Here is a 24,106-nt window from a genome sequence, read left to right as displayed (position 1 = left end):
TGGTGGAAGGGAATCCGATAATTTTTTTAAAATGAAAACATTATTTTGATCAGAGTATACAAAAGTCTGTAGGATCAGATATATGTTCTTTGGCACAAGATATATTGTGGGAAGATGTTAGTTCCTACTTCCCTTCTTTCTGTCACTCCACATGATATCCACATTTATGATATCATGAGTTCTTTGAAGGAACTCTGTAGATTTGTGAAGGGAGAAATTCTGGGTGGTGAGCTGGTGAAGGGCTGAGTCAAGCATGCATGTTCTCATGAACATACTCCTTCCTGTCTGCAGATTGGGCTCCCAAGGTGTTGTGTTCTCAGTTAGCTTCAGAGCTACTCTGGAAGCACACTGCCCTGACCAAGTACCCACACCCACCCCTCTGCCCTCCCACGGGGGAGATTGTAATAAAAACAGACTATTACAAAGGATGGAAACAGGCAGTTGTGAAGTGCCAGATTGGATGGTGTGGCTGAGGAGAGAAGAGAGTAGAAGGAAACATAGTTCTGTTCACGCTGCCCTCTGACTTTGCTGGTGGAGCTGGGCATGAAAGAATGGCAGAGGGGCGAGCTGGCCTTCGGGAAACAGTGCTGTCCGGGAACCCTAGGCCTTCTGCCAGGCCTGTCCTTGTCTGTGTCCCTGTCTTACATTACATAGATCTGAGATTTGGCCTGAGCCATCACCTGCTTTCTGTTCTAGAATTCATTTTTACTCATTTATTCCTTATTTCTTTTTTGTAAAACTATTTGTTGAGCATCCTTTATAGGCCAGACACCATACTTAGCATCAAGGATCTGACAGTGTTGGGGAGAGACACAGGCTCTGTCCTTAGAGAGCCTAGAACCTAGCAAACAGAACAAGCATCGAACACAACAGTGAGGAACACTCCTGAGGGAAAATGCAGATCCTTTGTGGGGACAGGGTGGCTAACCTAGCCTGGAGCTCAGCTAGCTGTACAGGTAGGCACTTTATTTTTATCATTTGTGGTTTTTCAGAAATAAACACAGGCTACTTTTCAGTCCAAACTGAGGCAGTCTTTGGGTCTTTGACAGGAAAGAAACAGGGCATAATACAAACCACATAAACTGGTCAAGAACCACAGGATTGAAACATCTCAGAGACACTCAGAGGAGTTGCTCCTTTGAAAAGCAAGTGGATTTTTGGGTCAACCCTTAATTTTGTCTTTGGTTCCCTGTGTCCATGTTTTTATGCTGGTTGTCTCTTATCTTTTCATCAGGAGAAGATGAATCATATCCCCACTTTAGAGCCCATCCTTTTGGTCATCAGTGTCAGAGACTGACAGGCAGGCAGATGTCCTGTGTGGACAGAGAGTGACATCAATCAGTTGCTTCTAGAGCATGAGGACAACTCAACCTGGGAAACACACGAGGACTCATCCTCAATGGTCCTGACAGCCTGGTGCTCCTGGGGTCCTGTGGCAGCATAGTGAATACTGAACCTTATATAGCTGATTGAACCTTTGGAAAAGTTAGTCATCTGGTTATGCTGACTTGTATAACAGAAAATGCAATGCACAGTTATAGATTTTTTCTTTTTTCTCTCTTTCTTTCACTCTCCATTTCTTTCTTTCTTTCTTTCTTTCTTTCTTTCTTTCTTTCTTTCTTTCTTTCTTTCTTTCTTTCTTTCTTTCTTTCTTTCCTTTTTTCTTTTGCTCCTTCCAGCCACCATGTCATCTTTATTGAATGGAATATTAAATTAGAGGCAAAGAGCAAGCATTGCAGATTTAATTCCAGGAAGTGCATTTTGACCATGATGTGTCAGTGACAAACTAAATAACTGATCAAAGACCGTACATACAAACCCATGAGAAACTCTGTTTTCTTAACCAACCAATCCCTTCCTAGTTCAGGTCTTCACCACCAAGACCATATGTATCTCATGAAATGCAGTTAAAACATTTATAAACATGGTGGAATGAGGGAACCTGGAGATCTGCCCTGACTTCCAATGTAAGGATGCTTTTCCCTGGGTTTTTTTCTGGGTCCTAATTACCTTATATAAGTATAGGCCTATTTCTACTGAGAACTTTGCTGATTGAATCAAGCTCAAGTGGAGTGTTTGAAAGCATATATACTATTTTATAAAGGTTTTGGCTAGATCCCAAAGCTGAACATAATAGGAGCCAAAGTGCCTCTCTTTCCAGAAACATTATATACAGGTAGCCTCCAAGAGACTCACCTTCATGTCTCCATCCTCCACCTGCATTCTCGCTTATGTAAAGGGGAGAATAGGAATAGGGAAACATTGTAGTGTAGTGGGTCATCATCTTAGAAGAAAATCCTTTGGCATTTTTCTTCTCTCCCCGACGGGACAAAGGAGCAGGGTCTTTTCCCTATACAGCCAAGTGAAGAGATTCTAAGAGGACCTCTCATCGAAGTTAAAGGAGTCTGCAAGAAAGAGAGATTAACATTTCTTTGCTTAGGCTCTGGGATTGTATGTGTTCTCTGTACCTAGTGTGATGGATAGGAAGGATGGGAAGTGCAGAGAAAACCAGCAACACGAGGCCAGGTTGCATGTTTCCGGTTCGATGGAACAGCTGGAAACCAAGGGATGTAACCAGTCTTGAGCTGTGTGCCCACGCTCTGCTATGAGGGCTTATGGCAGAGGGATGCCTGTAGCAAGTGGCTGATACTGATAAAGATCCCCATATGTCACATGCCTCCTGAGAGAGTCAAAAATAGCAGGGGGAGTTCAATAGCAAGGTGAGTTAACGGGATGTTTTGCTCTATCTCCAATCCTTTGACTACTTGTCTGCCTCTAAGTTCACATGGGAAGAGAAAAACCTACCCAGAAGGTGTGTATGTGGGGTTGTGGGAGGGGAGGAATCCCACCAGCAAGGTCTGACAAGCCTTGGGGGGAGAGTTGCATTTGATACCAAAGTTTAAGTTGAATTAAGTTAGACTGGGTTGGGCATTCCCCCCCCCTTTTTTTTTTCAGAGACAGAGAGAGGGATAGATAGGGACAGACAGACAGGAACAAAGAGAGATGAAAAGTATCAATCATTAGTTTTTTGTTGCAACACCTTAGTTGTTCATTGATTGCTTTCTCATATGTGCCTTGACTGTGGGCCTTCAGCAGACCAAGTAACCCCTTGCTCGAGCCAGCGACCTTGGGTCCAAGCTGGTGAGCTTTGTTCAAACCAGGTGAGCCTGTGCTCAAGCTGGCGACCTCGGTGTCTTGAACCTGGGTCCTCTGCATCCCAGTCTGACACTCTATGCACTGTGCCACTGCCTGGTCTGGCCATCCCCTTTTTAAAAATATACTTAGACATGAATGGAAGGCATGGCACTCTGAGGTGGATCTATACCCAGGATGATTGGAAATATGAGCCTGGAACCTGGTGATCTTCTGGTCAAGAGAAATTTGGAGCAACACTTTTGAAATGCACTCTGATTATTATTTTCCTCCATTTCTTCCTTCCTCCCTTTCTCCTCTCTTACATCTCTCCTTTTCTCCCTTGAGCCCTTCCTTCCTACCTTCCTTCCATTGCCTTACTCACGAAAAACTTATTTGTTCCTTTGTATAACAGACAATGGATAACACCCATGATGTTTCTATTGTCACAGTGTCTCCAGTGAGTTGGAGGTGGTGGATAGGCACAAAAATATCTAAAAATTTAAACCAGAGTCAAAATCCATGGCAGATGTGGCCACTCTATTAGTAGCACAATGTTTCTGGTCGTTCCCAGTTTAGGGTACAACTAGGAATGTCTCTGGAAGATATGGAATGCATGTACTAGAAACTTTTTATCACAGTCATGCTGTGATCTCAAGCTCAAAAGTCTCTGAGCACACTATATCCATACACATTCTCCACAGGTGGAAGTGATCACATTCAAATGGACCCACAACATTTACAGCGGTCTCTTCTCAGTCCCTGAGCAGGGGAATGAGGGTCTTCTCAACCCCAAGGCACAAGTGTCTGTAGGTTTAACAGTAACACAGGTCCAAACTGTCCATTTATCTCATCAAGTAAAAAGAGAGGATGAAAGGTACAGAAAAGTGTGTGGTCTCATGTATACAACGGTGACTATACCTTTTTTGGAGTGCTGCTGCTGCTGCTGTGTGTGTGTATGTGTGTGTGTGTATGTATGTATAAGTGTGTGAGTGTACATGAGTGTACAGAAACTGAGAAAGGACAAGAAATATTTGGGGCTCTCCTGTCAGGTAAGGAATGAGTGCAACCATCAGGCATGGGGTGGGGGACGGGCAGAACTTGTTCTGAGCAGGATCAGGGCGGAAGGACTAGCTCTCTTTGGGGCTGCCTCACCTGCTGCAGCCCATGTGCTGTCCGGGTGGGACAGGAATCATCGCCCTGGTCCTAGTCTGTCTCTCTACTGGGAGGGCATCTCTGTCTGTCTGGATATCTGCCTTCCTTGCCAGGCAGCCAGTGCCTGTGGTTGGGATGACATCTTAGTTCATCGTTGCCTCCTCAGAGTCTATCACTTGTCACTAGAGGGCGTCAAGGGGGATCCTTGCCTTGGTCATGGGCTGTGTCATCTTTGGGAGGGTGTTCTGTCCAGAGGACTCATGATGAATAAACCCCTTTAAATTTGTGACAGAGCAATCAGCATATTCTTTCTACTCCTGAGAGATAGTCTCAGCTCTGGCTAAAGCATGTGTCCTGTGTGACATGGGTGTTGAGTCATCATTGGGGCTTCCAATTTTGTGACAATTTTGTTTCCACTTAGATCTCACTCTCATGTGTGTCATGGTTATCTTCCCTGGTGCCTTTCCCTTTGAACCATCCAGCAATGGCACCTGGAATCCAAGTCCCCTCCGACCTTTCTCAGGCTTCCTTCCTTTCCCCCACACTGCTGGGGTATGTCCACACTGCCAGGGCCAGGCCCGTCTCAGTCTTAAACTTGGGCATAATGGGGCAGCAGCCTCACTGTTCCAGGGCTTAATTTCCTTTCCTCCTGGTCAGATTAGGGTTTCTGTCCTCTCTGCCCAGCATTACACAGGTGTGGCGGGTGGGGCTGAGGGTGTGTAGGCGAGGTCAGACCCAGGCCTCAGGAGTTTCTTTGTGGGTTTTTCCCCCTTTGTATGCCATTGTTTTATTACAATGTAATTGACATATCATTCATATACTCTACAGTTCACCCACTGAAGTATACACTGATTTTCAATATATTAACATTTTCAACATACATTGATCTATATTCACTATATAGAAAGTATTTTCTCAATGATAGATATTTAGTTTTAATATATTCAACTTTAGAACATTTTCTGGACCTGTGTAGTTGGCTTAGTGGTAGATCATCACCCAGCATGTGGATGTCCTGGGTTCAATTCCCAGTCAGGGCACACAGGAGAAGTGACCATCTGCTTCTCCACTCCTGCCTCTTTTCTCTCTCTCTTTCTCTCTCTCTCTCTCTTCCACTCCTGCAGCCATGGCTCAATTGGCTTGAGTGAGTTGGCCTTAGGCGCTGAGGATGGCTTCATGGCCTCTGCCCCAGGCACTAAAAAATGGCACCGGTTGGAAAAGAACAACACCCTAGATGGGCAGAGCATTCCCCCTAGTGGGCTTACCAGGTGGAACCTGGTCAGGGCTCTGCTTCCTCTCTGCTCACTAAAATGAAATAAATAAATAAGAACATTTTCATCATTGCCAAGAAAGCTCCATACCCATTGGCACTCACTCCCCATTTCCTCCAGAACCCCTAGCCCTAGACCACCACGTGTTTATGTCCAGTCTCTATCAATTCACCTATTTTGGACACTTCATAAAAATGGAATAATACAATAAGTGGTTTTTTGTATCTCTATTCTTTCATTTTCTTTGAAATCAAATTTCATGGGGTGATATTGATCCATAAGAGTGCATAATTTTCAGGTGAACATTTCTATAACATTTGAACTGTTGATTGCATTGTGAGCCCATCACCCATAATCAGATCATTTTCCATCATCATACATTTGTCACAGGAGCTTCTTTGATTCACTCCCAGGGACATCCGGGAGGAGCCCTAGCCTGACACGGCCTGGGCCATCAGCTCCCCAGGCTGTGCTAACCCATCACAGCTGTCTGCTTGGATGCTTACCTGCTACCTCCTCCATCACTGACTCAGCAATTATTCCATGGCCCCTGCTGTAGAAGCCACAGGGCTGACTGGCTCAGGTCTCTCATGGTTTCCCAACTCTCGCAGGTGTGCAGGGGTCAGCCCAGAGCTCCCACATCAGGCTGGGTCCTGGGGGTTCTGGGAGGCTCAGCATATGGCTCTGGTCCCCACCTGGGCAGGGGGGGCAGCAGGGCTGCCTGCATCCCTTTCTGATCCTCACACCTTGTCTGAGGCTCTGTCATACTCTCTCCGTGGCTCCCTCACTGTGAGGATGTGAGAGGCAGGCACAGGGCCTCTACTCATGGCCTGCCCATATCTTGGGGCATGTGCAAGGGTGACATTATATGGGGCAAGTGAGGAGAGGAGGGGAGCGGAGGACAGGGATAGCTGGAGGAATAATGGATAGTGGCTCTGGGCCCTGGGAGGGGCTGGAATGGAGCACGGAATGAGTGTGGGAGGTGGCACTCAGCAAGATGAAACACACACAGTGTTGGGTGGTCATGAAGTATGAGCTGCTGGTGGCTTGATGGGGTTCAGGAATTCTTAGTCATATGCTTGGGGACAATGCAGCCTCGAGAAGAGAAGACATGAGGGTGGCTGGATTTGCAGGGCAAGTCCACTGAGACTGCCTGACCCCAGGATCCTGAGCCCTGAGTGTCAACCACATGGACATACTAGGAAAAATCACTAGTCACGTGTGGGAGGCTGTGGATCTGCTCCTCTCCCTGTCAGGTTTTGTGAGTCTGGTGTCCAGTGTTGGCCCATTACAATCCCTGTCCTGGGAAGTCCCTTCTAGCTCCTTCCTGACACCCAGAGATCAGGGGCTGTTACTGTGTAAGTGGTGAGTGATTGCACAGAAGGGTTTCCTTCCTGACTGACGTCAGTGGTCCTTCTCCTGAACCTGGGGCAGCCTTGGGGCCTATGCCTGGTTCCCTGTGTCTTTGCTCACAGCTTTAGGAGGACTCAAGTCTCCAGGTTCTTGCTTTTATTTATTTTCCTTTTCCAAGTGAAAGGAGGTGAGATAGATTCCCTCATGTTCCCTGACCAGAGTCTGCTGGGCAACCTTCATCTGGAGCCGATGCACTGCCCATCTGGGGCCATGCTCGCAATCAAGGCGGAGGCTCCACAGAACCATTCTCAACAGCTAGGGCTGATGCACTCGACCAATTGAGTCATAGCTAGAGGAGAGAAAGAAAGAGAGAGCAAGAGAGAGAAAAAAGAAAGAGCGAGAGAGAGGAGTGATGGGGTACAGTGGAGAAGCAGATGGTTGCTCCTGTGTGCCCTGACTGGGCATCGAACCTGGGACATTCACACGCCAGGCTGATGTTCTACCACTGATCCCATGCTCAAGCCTGAGACCCTGCACTCAAGCTGGTGAGCCCACGCTCGAGCCAGTGACCTTGGAGTTTTGAACCTGGGTCCTCAGCATCCCAGACTGACGCTCTATTCACTGCGCCACCACCTGGTCAGGCCTTTCAGGAAAATTAAATTGTCCTCTTAACATGAACTCATCATTTCTCACATAGAATTTCCAGAAGGAGAGCTATCTTTCCTATCAGTCAGACACTTAAAAGGTGTGCTGCTAAAGAAATCTGAAATGGTAAAAATGTTGGGACAAATGATGAAAAGGAGGTGAGTGAACCCACATAGCTGTAAACTAAATTGTTGTGGCATTTCAGAGCCAGTCTGCAGAGCTGAAGTTTCCCCGCCTTTACCAAGTTCTGGAGGACACAGAGCAAACCACTTCCAGTTGCTAGAGGGAGGGCCACCCCTGGTAAGTGAGGGGAAAGCACCACTCCCTGCACTTAGCCTGCTTGCCCTGTCCCATGTGTCTCCAGACTCCCTACTCCCACCCTCACATCCTTGGACTTGCCTTGAGAAACAGGCATGAGTGAAGAGAAGGGGGGGGGACAGAGGATGACATGGGCTGCTAGAAAAACAAAGGACTGCCTAGAAATCTTATATATAAACACACATAGAATATGTTCATTTGGGGAACTTTCTAAAACACAGTCACTTCAGCTGAATTACAGCTAAACCCCACTATCCCTGCTGGGAGGATCACACCAACCACTGCTCATCATCCCACCCTCAGCCTTGGTAGCTACAGCCCAGACCCCTCTGTCTCTGACTTTGGGAAAAATTGCAAAGCTAGCAGTATGTAGGGAGCTGAGCAATTTTGCCAATTTCAAACCTGTAGTTGGAGATTTTTCAGTGCACTGCTGCATTTAACTCACCTGGAGTCAGGTGCAGATGGCAGCCTCAGCCCAGAGATATGGGAGCCTTTCACCAGGAAGCTCAGCAACATCTGCCTAAATAAGGAGAACAGCATAGTGAGCAGGGCCCCATCCTGCCATCCTGCTGCTCTGGAGCATCCTCCCTCTTCTCTCCTCTTCCTGCTCCTGCCTCCACTGCATGTCCTCCTACAGGCTGTGGTGCAGAGAGCAGAGAGCAGGCTCCTCCCCCTCCCTCCTCCAGGTAGGAGAGCTGTCTGCATGTCTGATGGGGCTCCTGGCTGCTCTGGGGCAGGCTATGTGCACAAGTCCCCGCTGGGACGCTGGAGTCCCAGGAGAAGACCTGATGATATGCTTTGTGCAGCCACCTGAGAAATGGACTGGAGGAGGGGACCAGCTGGACCCCCAGCATCTAACACTCTCTTTTAGATTTAAGGGATACATACCCTGACTTCCCCCTAAACATCTCCAGAAATTCACAAGTGCCAAAAGGTAAATGAGGGGTCAGAGGGCATACCTGTATCAGCGGTATTCTCTGCACAGAGAGAGTAACTCGCTGGGCAATGGGAGTGAAAAGCCCAGGAAGTGATTGGGATTTCTTTTGGTTACTTTGCCACATTTGGGGTGATCTTTGAGGCTTTTAACAAAACAGCAATCTCTTAGGACAACACAAATTCCTAAGAGAAGAATACTGACACTTATTAATGTCAGGCTCTTCATTTAATAGCCTCCTTTCCCCCATCTCTCAGTTAATCTTTATCACAGTTCTGTGAGGTCATATCAGAAACTCTATTTCATATTTTAGAAATTAGAGACTGAGTAACTTGCTCAACGTCCCAGAGATTCTACATTTCTGAGATTAAATAACAACTACAATCCGTATGTCCTGCAGTACATATCCTGTGTACAGTGTCGTGCAGCATCTTAGATGGCACTGTGCAGTTGAATCAATAAAGATAATAAACCGATCAACAGACTCACACCAGGAGGCTGATGAACACCCAGAGTCACAGACTTGTGAGTAGTCAGCGCTCCAAGTGACAACAGTTCAGATGCATACTAACCAAGGTGGCCACTTATAAAAGAACAAACACCATCAGAAGTAGGAAAGGAAAATGATGTTTAAATTATTTAGAATCACTTTTGCAGCCACATGTGAGTTAAATTTATCACTCTAAAAAAAGAAGTCCGACGTTGGTGCTCCTGAGAAGCCTACAGTGGGCATGGTCTCTCTGCAATGGAAGCAGGCCTAGAAAACCAACAGCATGCTTTTTCCCATTCAGAATATATAATTAGGCCCATTTTGTACTTTTTTCATGTTTATTGGTTATTGGTAGTTTTACTTCAATTGCTTTTTTATCTTTTTTGCTCATTTTATTAGTGAGTTATTAGTATTTTTCTTACTGATTTTTAAAAGCACTTTGTATATTTATATATACACACTATAATTCAAATACACATATTATAGGGGCAATTTTTCTGTACATGAAATTTTTGTATACAAGTTTGAATCCTATCATGTTACCTTCTTTTTTCACCATTTAGTACACTGTGGCCTCTTCATTATTATTTATGGACCTCTTTGATTCTTGTTAAAGACTTCATGGTGCTTGTGTGTACCATTTTTTAATTTATTTGACTTTTTCTCTATGCTAAATAATACTGCAGGAAAAATTCTCATAGGTATATCATTGTTTCTTTATTTTTCATGATATATTTCTACAAGTCTAGATGAAAGGTTGTATATATTAAAAATGTGACATGTTTCTAGATTTATTTCTAGAAAAGTTAGACCAGTTTACACCCAAAAAAAGGTGCCAGAAATGGGTTTTCACACTTGGGATGTGGACTAGCTGAACTCTGGGGTCCCTTCCAGCTCTCGAGACCCTGGAACTGTCGGTGTGCAGTGTGTTGGTACAAAGTCATATTCTACAACAGTTTGTTTATGCAAGAGCAGATTTTGGGATACACTACTTATCTCTCAAAAACTGTATTTTATATATTGGATAATATAGCAAAGGAAGGCTAACTCATACGCACAATCCATAAATACATAGTGCTATGAATCTGATGTAAAAGTACTATATCAATTGGAGAAATAATTATTTTTTGAATAGTTACATATCAGAGGCTCTAAAACAAGAATTCCTCACTGTTCACATTCTAAAGCCATTTGGCACATGGCATGAGTGTGTTGGTCCTTTGGCTGTGTGCTGACTGTCGCCTCTGTGGCTTGCAGCATGAAGGACGAGGAAGAGCAGATGTGCCCATCTTCCTGCTGGGCATGCTGGACGAGGAGAGCCTCGCTGTGTGTGAGGACAGCTGCCACAACAAGCTGCACCACCACTGCATGTCCATCTGTATGTAGATCCCTTCCTGCCCCTCCTGCCAGACCCGGCACTATAAGCAGGGAATACTATAAATGTATCTTGTCTTTCTCAAGGACCAGTGAGTGTTCTTGGTCCAGCCTTTCACCTCTTACTATTTCCAGGACAAACCTTAATATATACTTGACTGCTCAACATACTGCCTGCCTGTCTGGTTATTTGTTCTCAAGTTCAAATGGTTTCCCCAAAGCTGTGTGAGTTCCTGGAGCACTGGGCTCTGTGAGTGGTACCAGTCTATTCCTCCATAGTTACTTAGTTTCCAGCACCTTGGTTCTTGGCCTTGGAACTCTCCCTCCCTTCTGTCCTGTCACCTCCCTTTCCATATGTAATTTTTGGCTGAACCATTTGAGAGCTCTGGCAGGCATGTGATACCTCTCCCTCAAATAGTTTACAGTGTATATCTTAAAAATAAATACTCTCTTTCATGTAACCACAATGCAGTCAGCAGACTCAAGAGCCTTAATGTCCGCTACAACACTGTATGTAGTGCTACAGAGTCCGTACGCAGTCTCCAGCTGTCCTGACGGTGCCCTTACTCTCGGCTGTCAGGTCACTCCAGCACTGGCCACTAGGAGCTCTGCAGGCTGGCTCCTGTTCTCATTTCATTTTAGAAATAATTTTAACATTTTACTTTGAAAGTAATTTCAGATTTCAAAATTGCAGAAATAATTAAGAGTTCCTTTCTATACAATTTATTTATTGGTTCAATCTTTTATTTGTATCAGGGGTTCTTATTTATAGGTTATAATCTATTCCCGTTATTATTTATTATCTCAGGTGAACTCATTGTCTGCTGATTTTTAAATGTAGTTAAACTGACTTCAGTTTTATTCCCCATAGAAAAAGCTGAGACCCATGCTAGTCTACTCTCCTTGTCACAGTTTGGCAAAAAGAACCAAACTGCAGAGACTTCTCCAGCCAGTCATGGACACTATTCTAGTCAACTGAGAAGATGCCAATAGGTAAGGCCTGACCTGCTTCCAACCTTCTCTTGTTAGAAGGCTAGATCTAGTGAACATTTGGTACCTGTTGAGTCAGTGAGGTTCTTCAGAACTAGGAAGAAGTCATGGAACTGCCCAGAGTGGCACCATGATGGGTCCCTGTTATGTACCCTCACCCATAGGCCAGCTGATAAGAACAGTTGCTACTCTCCACTTCTCTGAAGTATCATTTCATCTCACAGAGATGTAGATCAATAACATCATTATACCTGCTTCGACTTGTTACCTGCCAGAAAAAACAACAACACATTTCATGATTTTCTGTGTAATAGAATTTCACTCTGACAGTTTAATCAAATGACAACAAAATCCTCTTCAAAAAAAAAAAAAATAATCCACATATCTCTGCATTATCCCTAAACATCAATCAGGATCAAGAATAAGCCTGACTGGAAGGGAGTGGATGAGGTGCGATGTGCGGGTGGGCTGGTAACAGGAGCCTGGGCTGTGCTTCATCAGATGCTGCTCTTTGTCTCTCTTCACATGGAGGGGAGGACAGAGGCCTTTGCCGTGAGTGAGCAGAGCTCCGTGCACAGGGTCTGGTTGTTCCTCATGTCCCAGATGATCTCGGTGGTCCTAGCGTTGAATGTGCCTGTGTCTCCTCTGCCATTACATCCACTCAGAGCTCTCAGTACTGCTTGTCTCCCAACCATGTGATGTGGTTTGTAGAGGGTCTCAGCCCCTTCTTTCATCCCCGCCAGTCACAGGAGACAGTCCATAAAAGGTCTCAGCCCCATTTTCACCCCCAGTCAGATCACGTAGTTTGTAGAAGGTCTCAGCCCAGCCTTCCCAGCAGTCATGATCCATAGTCTGTAGAGGGGCTCAGCCCTGCCTGTCTCCCAGTCACGTCATGCTGTCTGTAGAGGGGCTCAGCCTGCCTTCCCCCTCTTCTCCCATTTCACGTGATACAGTCTGTAGAGGGTCTCAGAACTTAGGTGCTTAGCTTTGACTTGATTTTCAGTTCATGAAATCTGCCTTTTGCCTCCATTGTTGCTGAACACAAGCCTGCAAAGGCAAAGTATTTTTCTTGCTTTGAGAGAATACTATAATACCTGAAAACATTAGGCAAGTTAACAACTGGTAAAATGCAAGTTATTTTTCAATGTTAGAATAGGTAATTCTCTGAGAACTTCTATGATTTTGTCACATTTATTATGTTGTTTGCTTTCTAAAATTTTAAAATTAAAATATTTACCTGGTTGCTTGAATGAGCAGCATAAGAAATACTGTGAAGAAATTTTGACATTTGGAACTCACTTTGGCTATATAAGACAATCTAAATTTTTGGAATGGTAAGGTTTTGATTTTAATTCAAGGAATTCTCAGTGAAAATTCAGAAGTGAAAATGTCTGATTTGTTTTTATTTTAGGGAAATATGATAATGAAAATAAGCTTTTTTATCATATCTGGTTTTACATTTAAATCAGTACTTGTTGTCTAAGAGCCAGTAGTGAAGATTCTGTGCATCACATAGAAGATAAGGTAAAATTTATGAAATCAGACCTAATAATGAATATTATTATTGATAGTGGTATTATTAGTACAATTCAGGGGTAAAAAAGCAAACACTTCTAGAGAGGTTTTTTTTTTCCCTTTTTCATAAAACATCACCTCACTAACCTCCCTTTAATGTACATTTCACCCATGATCTGAGTCTGACCCTGCTTCCTCTGTTCCCAGTCACACGGGGCAGCTGTCTGCGTCCACACTGTAGAAGCTCTATCCCCTCCCACAGCCAGTGGCTCCATTTATAAAATGGGTGTCACATTTAACAGTTTCAAGCTGTCTGCGTCCACACTGTAGAAGCTCTGCAGAGGCCTGGCTGCAGAGCTGGCAGTTGGCAGAGAAATAAATACTTAAAGCTGGTAACAGCTTTTACTTAAAATTGACAGGGCATGTTTTATCATTTTTCTTCGACACTGTCTCCTCTTGTAATCTCTGAGACGGCAGTTATGGGATTTCAAAGTAATTTTGTAAATTAAATCAGTCAGCTAACATTAGACATAGAATATGAATGGAAGAGAGAAATTCTTTTTTTTAATTATTTTTTTTAAGAGAGAAATTCTTAAACTAACAAAGCTCAGTATTTTGTTAGCCTTATGCCATTTGGTCATGTATTGTTTCAGATTTTAGTATTGTTTGCTATCTTTTATTTTCTTTCTGTAGGATCCATTGGCATTGGTGGTGTTGATTATGTCTGAAATTGCATTCTAGAAAACCAAACTGAATTAAACAACTGGCAAGAACTCCTGGGCTGCCTTTGTTTATAGATAGACTGCTGTTGGAGTTTCCTGCTGAATTCTACCCCACAGTTCTCCAAAATATTTTTGTTCCATATAGGAGATTTAGCTTATCAATAATAAAGTAAATGAGACATCAGGTAGTCCTCAGAATTGTTTGTACCTTTGTTCTCCTCTGAAGTAAAAAAAAACCCAAAAAACTAGAATCCATAACTACAGAGTGGCTTTCAGTTTTATTTGTTTGTTTGTTTTGTGACAGAGACAGAGAGAGTCAGAGAGGGGGACAAATAAAGACAGACAGGAAGGGAGAGAAATGAGAAGCATCAATTCTTTATTGCAGCACCTTAGTTGTTCATTGATTGCTTTCTCACATGTGCTTTGACCGGGGACTACAGCAGACCAAGTGACCCCTTGCTCAAGTCAGCGACCTCAGGTTCTAGCTGGTGAGCTTTGCTCAAGCTGGTGACCTCAGAGTTTTGAACCTGGGTCCTTTGCATCCCAGTCCAATGTTTTATCCACTGTGCCACTGCCTGGTCAGACAGCTTTCAGTTTTTTTTAAGTCGTATTTCCAACTTAACTGTATGCTTTTTTCCAGGTACTGAGAGGTCAGCAGAAGGGGAGGAGCTATGATGTGTGAAGTGTTGGCTGTGCTATTATAGAAATGGCTTGTGCTAACCCTCCTTGGAATGCAGAAAAACACTCCAATCATCTTGCTTTGATATTTAAGGTAATTATGAGATAAAAGTCATTTTTTTCTGTAATTATGAGATAAAAGTTATTTCTTTCTGCTAAATTTGGCAAGAAGCAGATACTCATGGGTTCTCCTTAACTATCAATCTAAGATGAAGGCCTGTGTTTCTTGAAATAATTATGTCCATATACATCTCCAGGCTTTCTGTGGTGGGAGTGTTGGCAGCTGTACAATCAGGTCTCTACCCAGCAATCTGTTCTATAAAGTTACTGTGAACTCTCAATTAGCAAATACCAAATAATTGCTCCTGGTTGAAGGTTTGTACATAAATCTATATATCAAATCTTCACATTTAACAATTTGAGGTTCTTTATGTATTGTACACAGCCCATACATTTTTTTTAAATGTGAGATGAGTGGAGATAGTGAGGCAGACTCCTACATATGCCCCAACCGGGATATACCCAGAAATTCCATCTGGGACTGATCTTCCAAGTACCGAGATATTTTTAGCACCTGAGGCTGATGTGCTCCAACAGAGGACATGATGGCCAGCTCTAATCAATCAATTCAGCCACTGGCTGTGGGAGGGGAAAAGGGGAAGAAGAGGGAGAGGAAGGGGTGGAGAAGCAGATGGTTGCTTTTACAATGTGCTCTGACCAAGGGATCAAACCCAGGATGTCTATAGGCCAGGTCTACACTCTATCCACTGAGTCACTGGCCAGAGCCACACATATTCTTTTTTTTTTTTTTTGTATTTTCTGAAGCTGGAAACGGGGATAGACAGTCAGACAGACTCCCGCATGTGCCCGACCGGGATCCACCCGGCACGCCCACCAGGGGGCGACGCTCTGCCCACCAGGGGGCAATGCTCTGCCCCTCCGGGGCCTCGCTCTGTAGAGACCAGAGCCACTCTAGCGCCTGGGGCAGAGGCCAAGGAGCCATCCCCAGCGCCCGGGCCATCTTTGCTCCAATGGAGCCTCGCTGCGGGAGGGGAAGAGAGAGACAGAGAGGAAGGAGAGTGAGAGGGGTGGAGAAGCAGATGGGCGCTTCTCCTGTGTACTCTGGCTGGGAATCGAACCCGGGACTTCTGCACGCCAGGCCGATGCTCTACCACTGAGCCAGCCGGCCAGGGCCCACCACACATATTCTTTTTTTTTTTTTTTTTTTTTTCATTTTTCTGAAGCTGGAAACAGGGAGAGACAGTCAGACAGACTCCCGCATGCGCCCGACCGGGATCCACCCGGCCCGCCCACCAGGGGCGACGCTCTGCCCACCAGGGGGCGATGCTCTGCCCATCCTGGGCGTCGCCATGTTGCAACCAGAGCCACTCTAGCGCCTGGGGCAGAGGCCACAGAGCCATCCCCAGCGCCCGGGCCATCTCTGCTCCAATGGAGCCTCGGCTGCAGGAGGGGAAGAGAGAGAGAGGGAAAGCGCGGCGGAGGGGTGGAGAAGCAAATGGGCGCTTCTCCTGTGTGCCTTGGCCGGGAATCGAACCCGGGTCCTCCGCACGCTAGGCCGACGCTCTACCGCTGAGCCAACCGGCCAGGGCCCCACACATATTCTTTAAACTCCAATTTACTATTTTCTATATTTTAAAAATTCATATACAAGTCAGTTGCCAGATCCTGTCTATCCTGCTTCTCTGAGAAGTTAAATCCGTTTTTGTCCTTTCCACCAGAGAATTCTCAGATCTAGCCACACATGTGCTGGGTAAATACTGGGGCTTTGGATTCATATACACCTGCTTTCAAAGCCTGGCTCCATCCTGGAATAACCATGTGACCAGGAAATTACCTATTCCGTCCACCCATTGTTTTTTGTTTGTGTGTGTGTTTATAAAATGGATGTCACACAGCACCTACTTGGTGCAGTTGTTGTGAGGACAGACAGAATGAGTTCTGGCCTGAATAAAGCCCTCAGTGCACACACTGATCTGTCACTTGCCATGGCCTCTTCCAGTCCTCCCAACACTTAGAACTTCCTCAGCCCCTCAAAGACTCAGTGGAGTTGGGTTTCCAGTGTACTCAGGTGACTGTCACAGTTTAGTCTTTTCCACTCTAAAGAGCTCCCTGTCATGAAAAAAATGGAAAACATGTAGGGAAGCAGTGGGAACAGACCACCCCAGAGAGTGACTGTGAGACATGCCAGACTCATCTGCCTAATTCACATCTAAGGGCGGCTATGGCTGCCATCTTGAAATAAAGAAAAAAAGCACAGGGCTTCCAAAGCCTCTAAATTTTCAAAAGCTGGTAATATATATATTTATGTGTTAGTTCCTGATGTTTAAACATTGGAAACTAATTTAAAATATTTATTTGGAACCATAGCACTGAACAAAACTAATACACTGGATTTGGCCACTTTTTGACCTCCAGCCTAGGTCAAAGGCTATATAACAAAAGAAAATTAGAGGGGAATCTCAGCTTTAGGAACATGGATCCTAGACTTCTTTCTCCTAAGGCAATATGAGATGAGGGGAAAGTGGAGATGCTGATTATAGATATCAGAGAGCTAACCTCTGGAGAGAAAATTAATGTCCATGTGCACTAAGGTAAAATGCTCACGACTAAAGTCTAATTATCATGTAGCAAATTATGCATCTGTAGCATTCAAATAGCCACCACAGTGGTATGTTAACTCTGTGAGTGTCATTTTACAATAGGTACTCTGCCTGCATGGCCTGTGACTGAGGGGCATCCACAGCTAAAGCCACACTCATCACTAGTTAACCTGCTATCACCATGGCCTATGCCTTGTGCCCCCCAGTTTGTAGCATTGCCAGACCTGTAGAGGTAAACCAGGCTAAGCTGGTGAGACAAAGCACTCCTGACCTAAATGTCCTTTCACACAATACAAATTTATTTCAGAGATAAGTGTTATTTTCCTTTAAAGTCAATTTGCTTAATGAGAATTCTCAACGTCTATGTAGACATACTGAGAGCATGAGGGCGGTAACTAGGCTGACACAAATCAGGGGAGGAATAATGAGGTATGGTGATGCACTGAAAATCCTTTCACAAGGAGTGACATAATCATATTTGTAGTTCAGAAAAATCACCCTGGCAAGCACCTTGAAGTAGAAATCAAATGGGTTGTACAAGAGGCGGAGCAAAGACTAAGAAATTTCCAGCCCAGCTGACAGAGCAGGGAACCTGTGCTCGCCTCCTCACATGGCCACCTCAAAATCACAACCATTATGGAATACCATCATGGAAAACTACCTGGAGTCTAGCTGAACATAAGTCCCACAGATGACACTCAAGTGGCTGGAGGAAGAAGTGGCTTTTGCTAATTCAGAGGAAGACTAGCAGAACCCATTTTTTCCCTTCTTCTGATGCAATATTTCAGGTCCTGCAGCAGCACAAAATAACTTGAAAATACTTTGTGTCTAATTTCATTAGTATGCAATATGCTATAATTCATAGAATTTACATTAATTTCAATGTCTGATTAAATGCTCTGTCACATACTTTCCTTCTCAAAATTCCACATCACAATATGTGGTTCTAACACTGAATTTTCAAACAGTTTTGTCTTCAGACCCCTTGACACTTCTAAAAATCTTCAAGAGATATCTAGGATCAACTGCTATTTACTGTACCCTGTTAAAATGATAAATTTAAATACTTACTAACTCATTAAAATAACAATTTAAAAATATTTTACATGTTAATATGGATAACATACCTGTATAAAAACTAGCTAAATCTCCCCAATAATGAGAAAAATGGCATTTTCAACATTTTTGTAGATTTATTTCATTTCCAGCTTAATAAAAGACAGCTGGATTCTCATCTCTGCTTCTACACACACACACACACACACACACACTCTCTCTCTCTCTCTCTCTCTCTCTCTCTCTCTCTACTCCAGGAACCAGGAAGAGAGATTAAAAATCTATCATTTGATTCATGCAAAGTAAAGCTGACCTGTAGCTTATACATAGTTTCAAAAACACTTCTTTGTTGACATGAACAAAGTCAAAGCTCTAAGTTATTTACTGATTTGTCCCATAAAAGAAAATTAAGTACATAAATAATGCAGGATGTCATTAAATATCTGAGTATCAGCTAGTCTGTGCACATAAACTCAGTGTTTCCGCCATTTCCCTCTGGGGGTGGAGGAGGAACGGGACTCTTAGCTAACTCAGGCCCTGGTCATCACTGAGGGTCACCCTTCAGGTCAGCAACACTGTGGGCTCTTCCCCACAACAAGGCTTTCCCCCTCAGGGCTGTGTTACATCTTCCTTTCTCTTCTGCCCCCCAATAGGCCCTGAAACTCTGCTCAGTAGATGGTCACTGAAGACCATATTTCTGGGGCCAGAGGCACTCTCACATCCGTGGGGCTACAGCTGAACTGTCCTGGCCATCACAGGACCTCATTCCACCTGTGTTCCCAACAGGGTGCCAGCACCCCAAGGCTGTATTTCATAATGATCCACAAGTGGGCATCAATCAACCTCTGTTGAGGACCCTTCTTATCAACACCCTTCACCTCAGGCTGCATCTCTGCTTCCTTTCAGCACCACTGCTCCAAAGGGCTGTGCGCACTGGTCTCTCCTGCTCACCTCGCCGTCTCCCCTCTAGCACACTCAAAACTGTCACAGAAAGTGCCTCGACCAAGGTACTGTGGGCCCACGGCTGCGCACCCAGGCGGCTGCAGCGGCAGCTCTGTGCTCCTGCCTCCTTGTCTGCCTTGGGAGTCTCCTGTCCTCTGGCGAAGACTCTGGTCTCATCCTAGGAGGGGTCTTCACAGAGCTCTTCTGTGACAATCAACCACAGGCTGGCACCATCATAGGCCCTACTCAACGTTACTGCACTTGAAACCCAACCTTTCCATCCCGTCAGGTCCTCCAAAGCACGCCCCTAATCCCCCACCCCGACCCCGGCGCCTAGGCCATCACTGCTGAGTCTGAGCTGTGCTGACCTGCACCTGAGCCTCTGCACAGGTCCCAACCCCCCTCCGTGACGGGGCTGCCCTTGCCCTCTACCAGCGCGCAGTCGTCTCTCAACACTGGGTCGCATCCCATTGCCCTGTCTGGACCCAGAAATGGCCTCCCCTCACTAAGACCCTTGGGTACCGCACCTGCCAGACCCCCTGCCCTCACACCTCACTCCAGCCCCACCCACGACAGTTGGTAACACCAGGTCGTCTACGTGAAAGCTGCTAAAGAAGGCAGATCTTTCATGTTCTGGTCACAAGGAAATAACCTGTAGCAGATGTGGTGATGGAGGTAGCAAGAGGTGCTGTGGGATTTCACAGCAGACATGAGTCCCAAAGGGTCACACTGCATGTCCGCAGCTCCAGTGTGCCAGGTCAATGACACTCAGTAAATATAAATAAACACGGTCTAGGCAGGATGGCCCTTTATCCCAGATTATACCACATGATAAAAATTAATATTATTTTTTAGAATAAGTGAGTAGTTATGGTAAGGCTTCCAATAGGTTCCCTTTGGTTCCTCCTGCATGCAGAGACCCTAAATCAGGGGTCCCCAAACTACGGCTGCATGCGGCCCCCTGAGGCCATTTATCCAGCCCCAGTGCACTTCCGAAAGGGGCACCTCTTTCATTGGTGGTCAGTGAGAGGAGCATAGTTCCCATTGAAATACTGGTCAGTTTGTTGATTTTAAATTTACTTGTTCTTTATTTTAAATATTGTATTTGTTCCCATTTTGTTTTTTTACTTTAAAATAAGATATGTGCAGTGTGCATAGGGATTTGTTCATAGTTTTTTTTATAGTCTGGCCCTCCAAGGGTCTGAGGGACAGTGAACTGGCCCCATGTGTATAAAGTTTGGGGACCTCTGCCCTAAAGTCATGCTCTCACTGGCACCGACAGATCCCTCCAGCTGCTCAGGTAAATATGCACGGCGGTCCCCAGACAGCACCTGCCACGGCCCCTGCTGTGACGGCACCCCCTTGGATCGCACAATGAAATGGAGACCGAGGCCAAAGCCTCCTGCTCTGCCTGCTGTGTACTGTACTGAGGCGGGTTGAGGACTGTCCCATGTGGGCTTAGGAACCATCTGACTCTGTGCATCTGAGAGCAGCAGGTCCCTGGTCCCAGGGAGCTGAGCGCCTGCACAGCTGTGCTGGGGTGGTGAGGAGTGGTGACACTGGTGTAAGTACTGCTTTGTACCTTGAGTTGCATTGAACCAAAGCCACAACCCCAGGTTAGGGGAACAGGAAGTTTATTGTCAAAGGCAGAACTCAAGTGTTTGGTAACTTTTATCAGTGTATTTATGCTGAGATCCTGAAAGCACAAGCCAGAAACCAGCACACATGGCAGAAGATGGGCAGGGATGGTCACACTCAGCCAGTGGTCATGGCAGCTGGCAGGTCATATCAGCTCATCCCAGGTGCTGAGCCTGGCTTCCCCTTCTTCCTCTGCTTCTTTTCCAGAGGATTTGGTTTTCTATAGACTTGTCATTCACTTATTTATTCACAAAAACTTATGTAATGCCTTATTACTTTATCAACAGATAATCAAAACACAACAAAACATATCCTTCAAATCCTGTCAATTGTCAATAGGATTTTTTCCTTCTTTTTCCTCTCCTCAGTCACTGAGAATAATAAAAGTTCATAATTATAGAGCACATGTAAGAACTAAATGAAGTATTGCTAGTTGGCCTTGAACAAGACTGTTACATAGAGGTCATTGTGTATTTGTCATTACTTTAATGATGAGAAACACAGGATTAATGGATAAACCATAAGTACTATGACTCAAACAACACTTTTATGAATATTACCAACTAATAATAAGTAGTTTTACATAATTGTACCTCAGTGGGCGCAGTCCTGCTGCAGCAGGGCTCCCACATCTCTCTCTAGAACTCTGCTCCCGAGGTCACAGAACCGAGCCTGAGGGAACGGAAGCACACAGCTCAGGTTCCAGAATCCCACTGTTGGGTCGGACTCTCACCCTGCACATTGACAGTTATGAAGAAAAACCGAAACTCAAGTTTTTCTGCAGGTTTTCTTGAGTTTCCAGAGTCTGTCTCTCTGCCTCCCTGCTTCTCACTTAAGAAATAAATAAATAAATAAAATGGAGACAATCAAAAGAGGTAAACACTTCAAATTAGCCAGAGGATAAAGATCTTCAAAGAAGCAAGAAATCAGACTGACTGCTGATTTCTCAACAGAAATATTGGAAGTCGGAAAAAATTAATTACATTTTCAAAGTGTGTAGACAAAATAACTGCCAGTTTACAATCATGTATTGATTATTTATCCTTTGTAAAATTAATGTTGTATAAAGAACATACTATAAACCTCAGTTGCTACACATCTGGATTGACTGGGCAGCTCTGCTGCTCTTGGCTAAACTTGCTCAGATGTTTGAGGGTCAGCTATTGGCAGGCCTAGGATGGACTACGGGGATGGCTGGGAGAACCTGACTTTTCTTTGTGAGTCTCTTATGATATAGAAGATTAAATAAGGCATATTCTCATGAGATAGTAACTAAGAAAAGTCCAAGTGTCTGATTATCATGTTTGCTAACATCTCTTAGGCTAAAGCAAGTTACAAGACTGCACAGAAAATCAAGGATCCTAGAAATATTGTCTACCCTTTGATAGGATGAGCTGTAAAGTTATATAGCAAAGACATGGGTCTAATGAGGGGTCCAGAATTGAGATAATTAATTTAATCAATTTAACATTTATTTTCACTGAAAATATCATTAAAAATAAAAGTATTTTCATAACAAAGAAAAAAGAGATAATTATTAGAAGATTAGGCAGAACGAAATAGTAAAAAGAAGTCTCTAAGAGGAAGGAAAATAAACCCAGATATTAGCTTATGTATGTAAGAAGGAATATTAAGCAAGATAAACACATGGTAAATCTAAATTAATATTGAGTATATATAGTAATAATAAATATTTAAAGAACCAAGAGGAAAAATAGACAAAATTACTAATATATTAGTAGACACAAACACATTCTATTTCATTTAATCATGAAAAAATCATGTAAAAAGATAGGAAATAGGCCCTGGCCGGTTGGCTCAGCAGTAAAGCGTCAGCCTGGCGTGCGGGGGACCTGGGTTCGATTCCCGGCCAGGGCACATGGGGGAAGCGCCCATTTGCTTCTCCACCCCCACCCCCTCCTTCCTCTCTGTCTCTCTCTTCCCCTCCCACAGCCAAGGCTCCATTGGAGCAAGGATGGCCCGGGCGCTGGAGATGGCTCCTTGGCCTCTGCCCCAGGCGCTAGAGTGGCTCTGGTCGGGACAGAGCGATGCCCCAGAGGGGCAGAGCATCGTCCCCTGGTGGGCGGAGCGTCGCCCCTGGTGGGCGTGCCGGATGGATCCTGGTCGGGCGCAGTCTGTCTGACTGTCTCTCCCCATTTCCAGCTTCAGAAAAATACAAAAAAAAAAAAAAAGATAGGAAATACATGATGAACAAATGATAGTTTCAGCATATATTGACAGAACTACCAATGATGACAGAACTCATTCTTTTTCAAATATACTTGGGCACTTATCAAAATTGATCATGTTTTGAATCACAAAAGACCTAAAATTACAAAATATTCAAATCTTTCAGGATATATGTATATATCCTGAAATACACACAGACATATATAAATATAAATCACAGTGGAATCAATCAACAACAAAGAATGATAAATGGAAAATTCTCAAGTGTTTTGAAATTAAGCAATTACCCTTGAATAACTGATAAGTTACTAAGAAAACACAATGCATATTAGGTATTTTTGATTAAATGATAATTAAAATAAGACAGAAAACTTTGGGAAAGTAACCAAATCTTTGCTTAAGAAATAATTTAAAAACATAAATGTAGATATTAACAGAGAAGAAGACAATATTCTAAGTAAAAAAAAAAAAATCAAAAAAGAAAAGCAATGCATAAGAAGGAAATCTATTTAAATACCTATTTTGAAAAATTGAAAAAAAGGAGAAAATTTAACTAAAAAATAGAATGAAGGAAAATGAAAGCAATAAAGTTACAGCAAACAAATGTAAGAAAAATAAAAATTAATAAACCAATGGTGAATATAAAAAGATTAATAAAATCAATAGATTTTTAGTAAGACTTATCAAAAGAAAGAGTGGAAAAGCAAAATTTTCAACATAAAAAATGAAAATAAAACATCACATAATAGATATTACAAACTTCACAGACACCATGAAAACTTTTATTTCAATACATTTGAAAATTTTGATAAAATAGGCAAATTTCTAGGAAAACAAAACTTTCTCAAATAAATTTAATAATAAATTAAAAATACAACTAGTCATATATTTGCAGATATTAAAGAAATAAAAAATATGTAATATTAAAGTTCTTTTCACAGAGATATCTCCAGATGTAGATGACTCCTTAGGTGAATTTTATCAAGTATTTAAGGAAGAAATAATATCACTTTTATACATATTTCTCTGAATAGGAAACTTTAAACACACTTTTAACCTGAGATAATTATAATAGCAAAATC

This window comes from Saccopteryx leptura, chromosome 2, assembly GCF_036850995.1.
Source record: "Saccopteryx leptura isolate mSacLep1 chromosome 2, mSacLep1_pri_phased_curated, whole genome shotgun sequence".
NCBI lineage: Eukaryota > Metazoa > Chordata > Mammalia > Chiroptera > Emballonuridae > Saccopteryx > Saccopteryx leptura.
The sequence above is the reverse complement of the archived record's forward strand: the minus strand, read 5'-3'. Positions refer to the sequence as shown.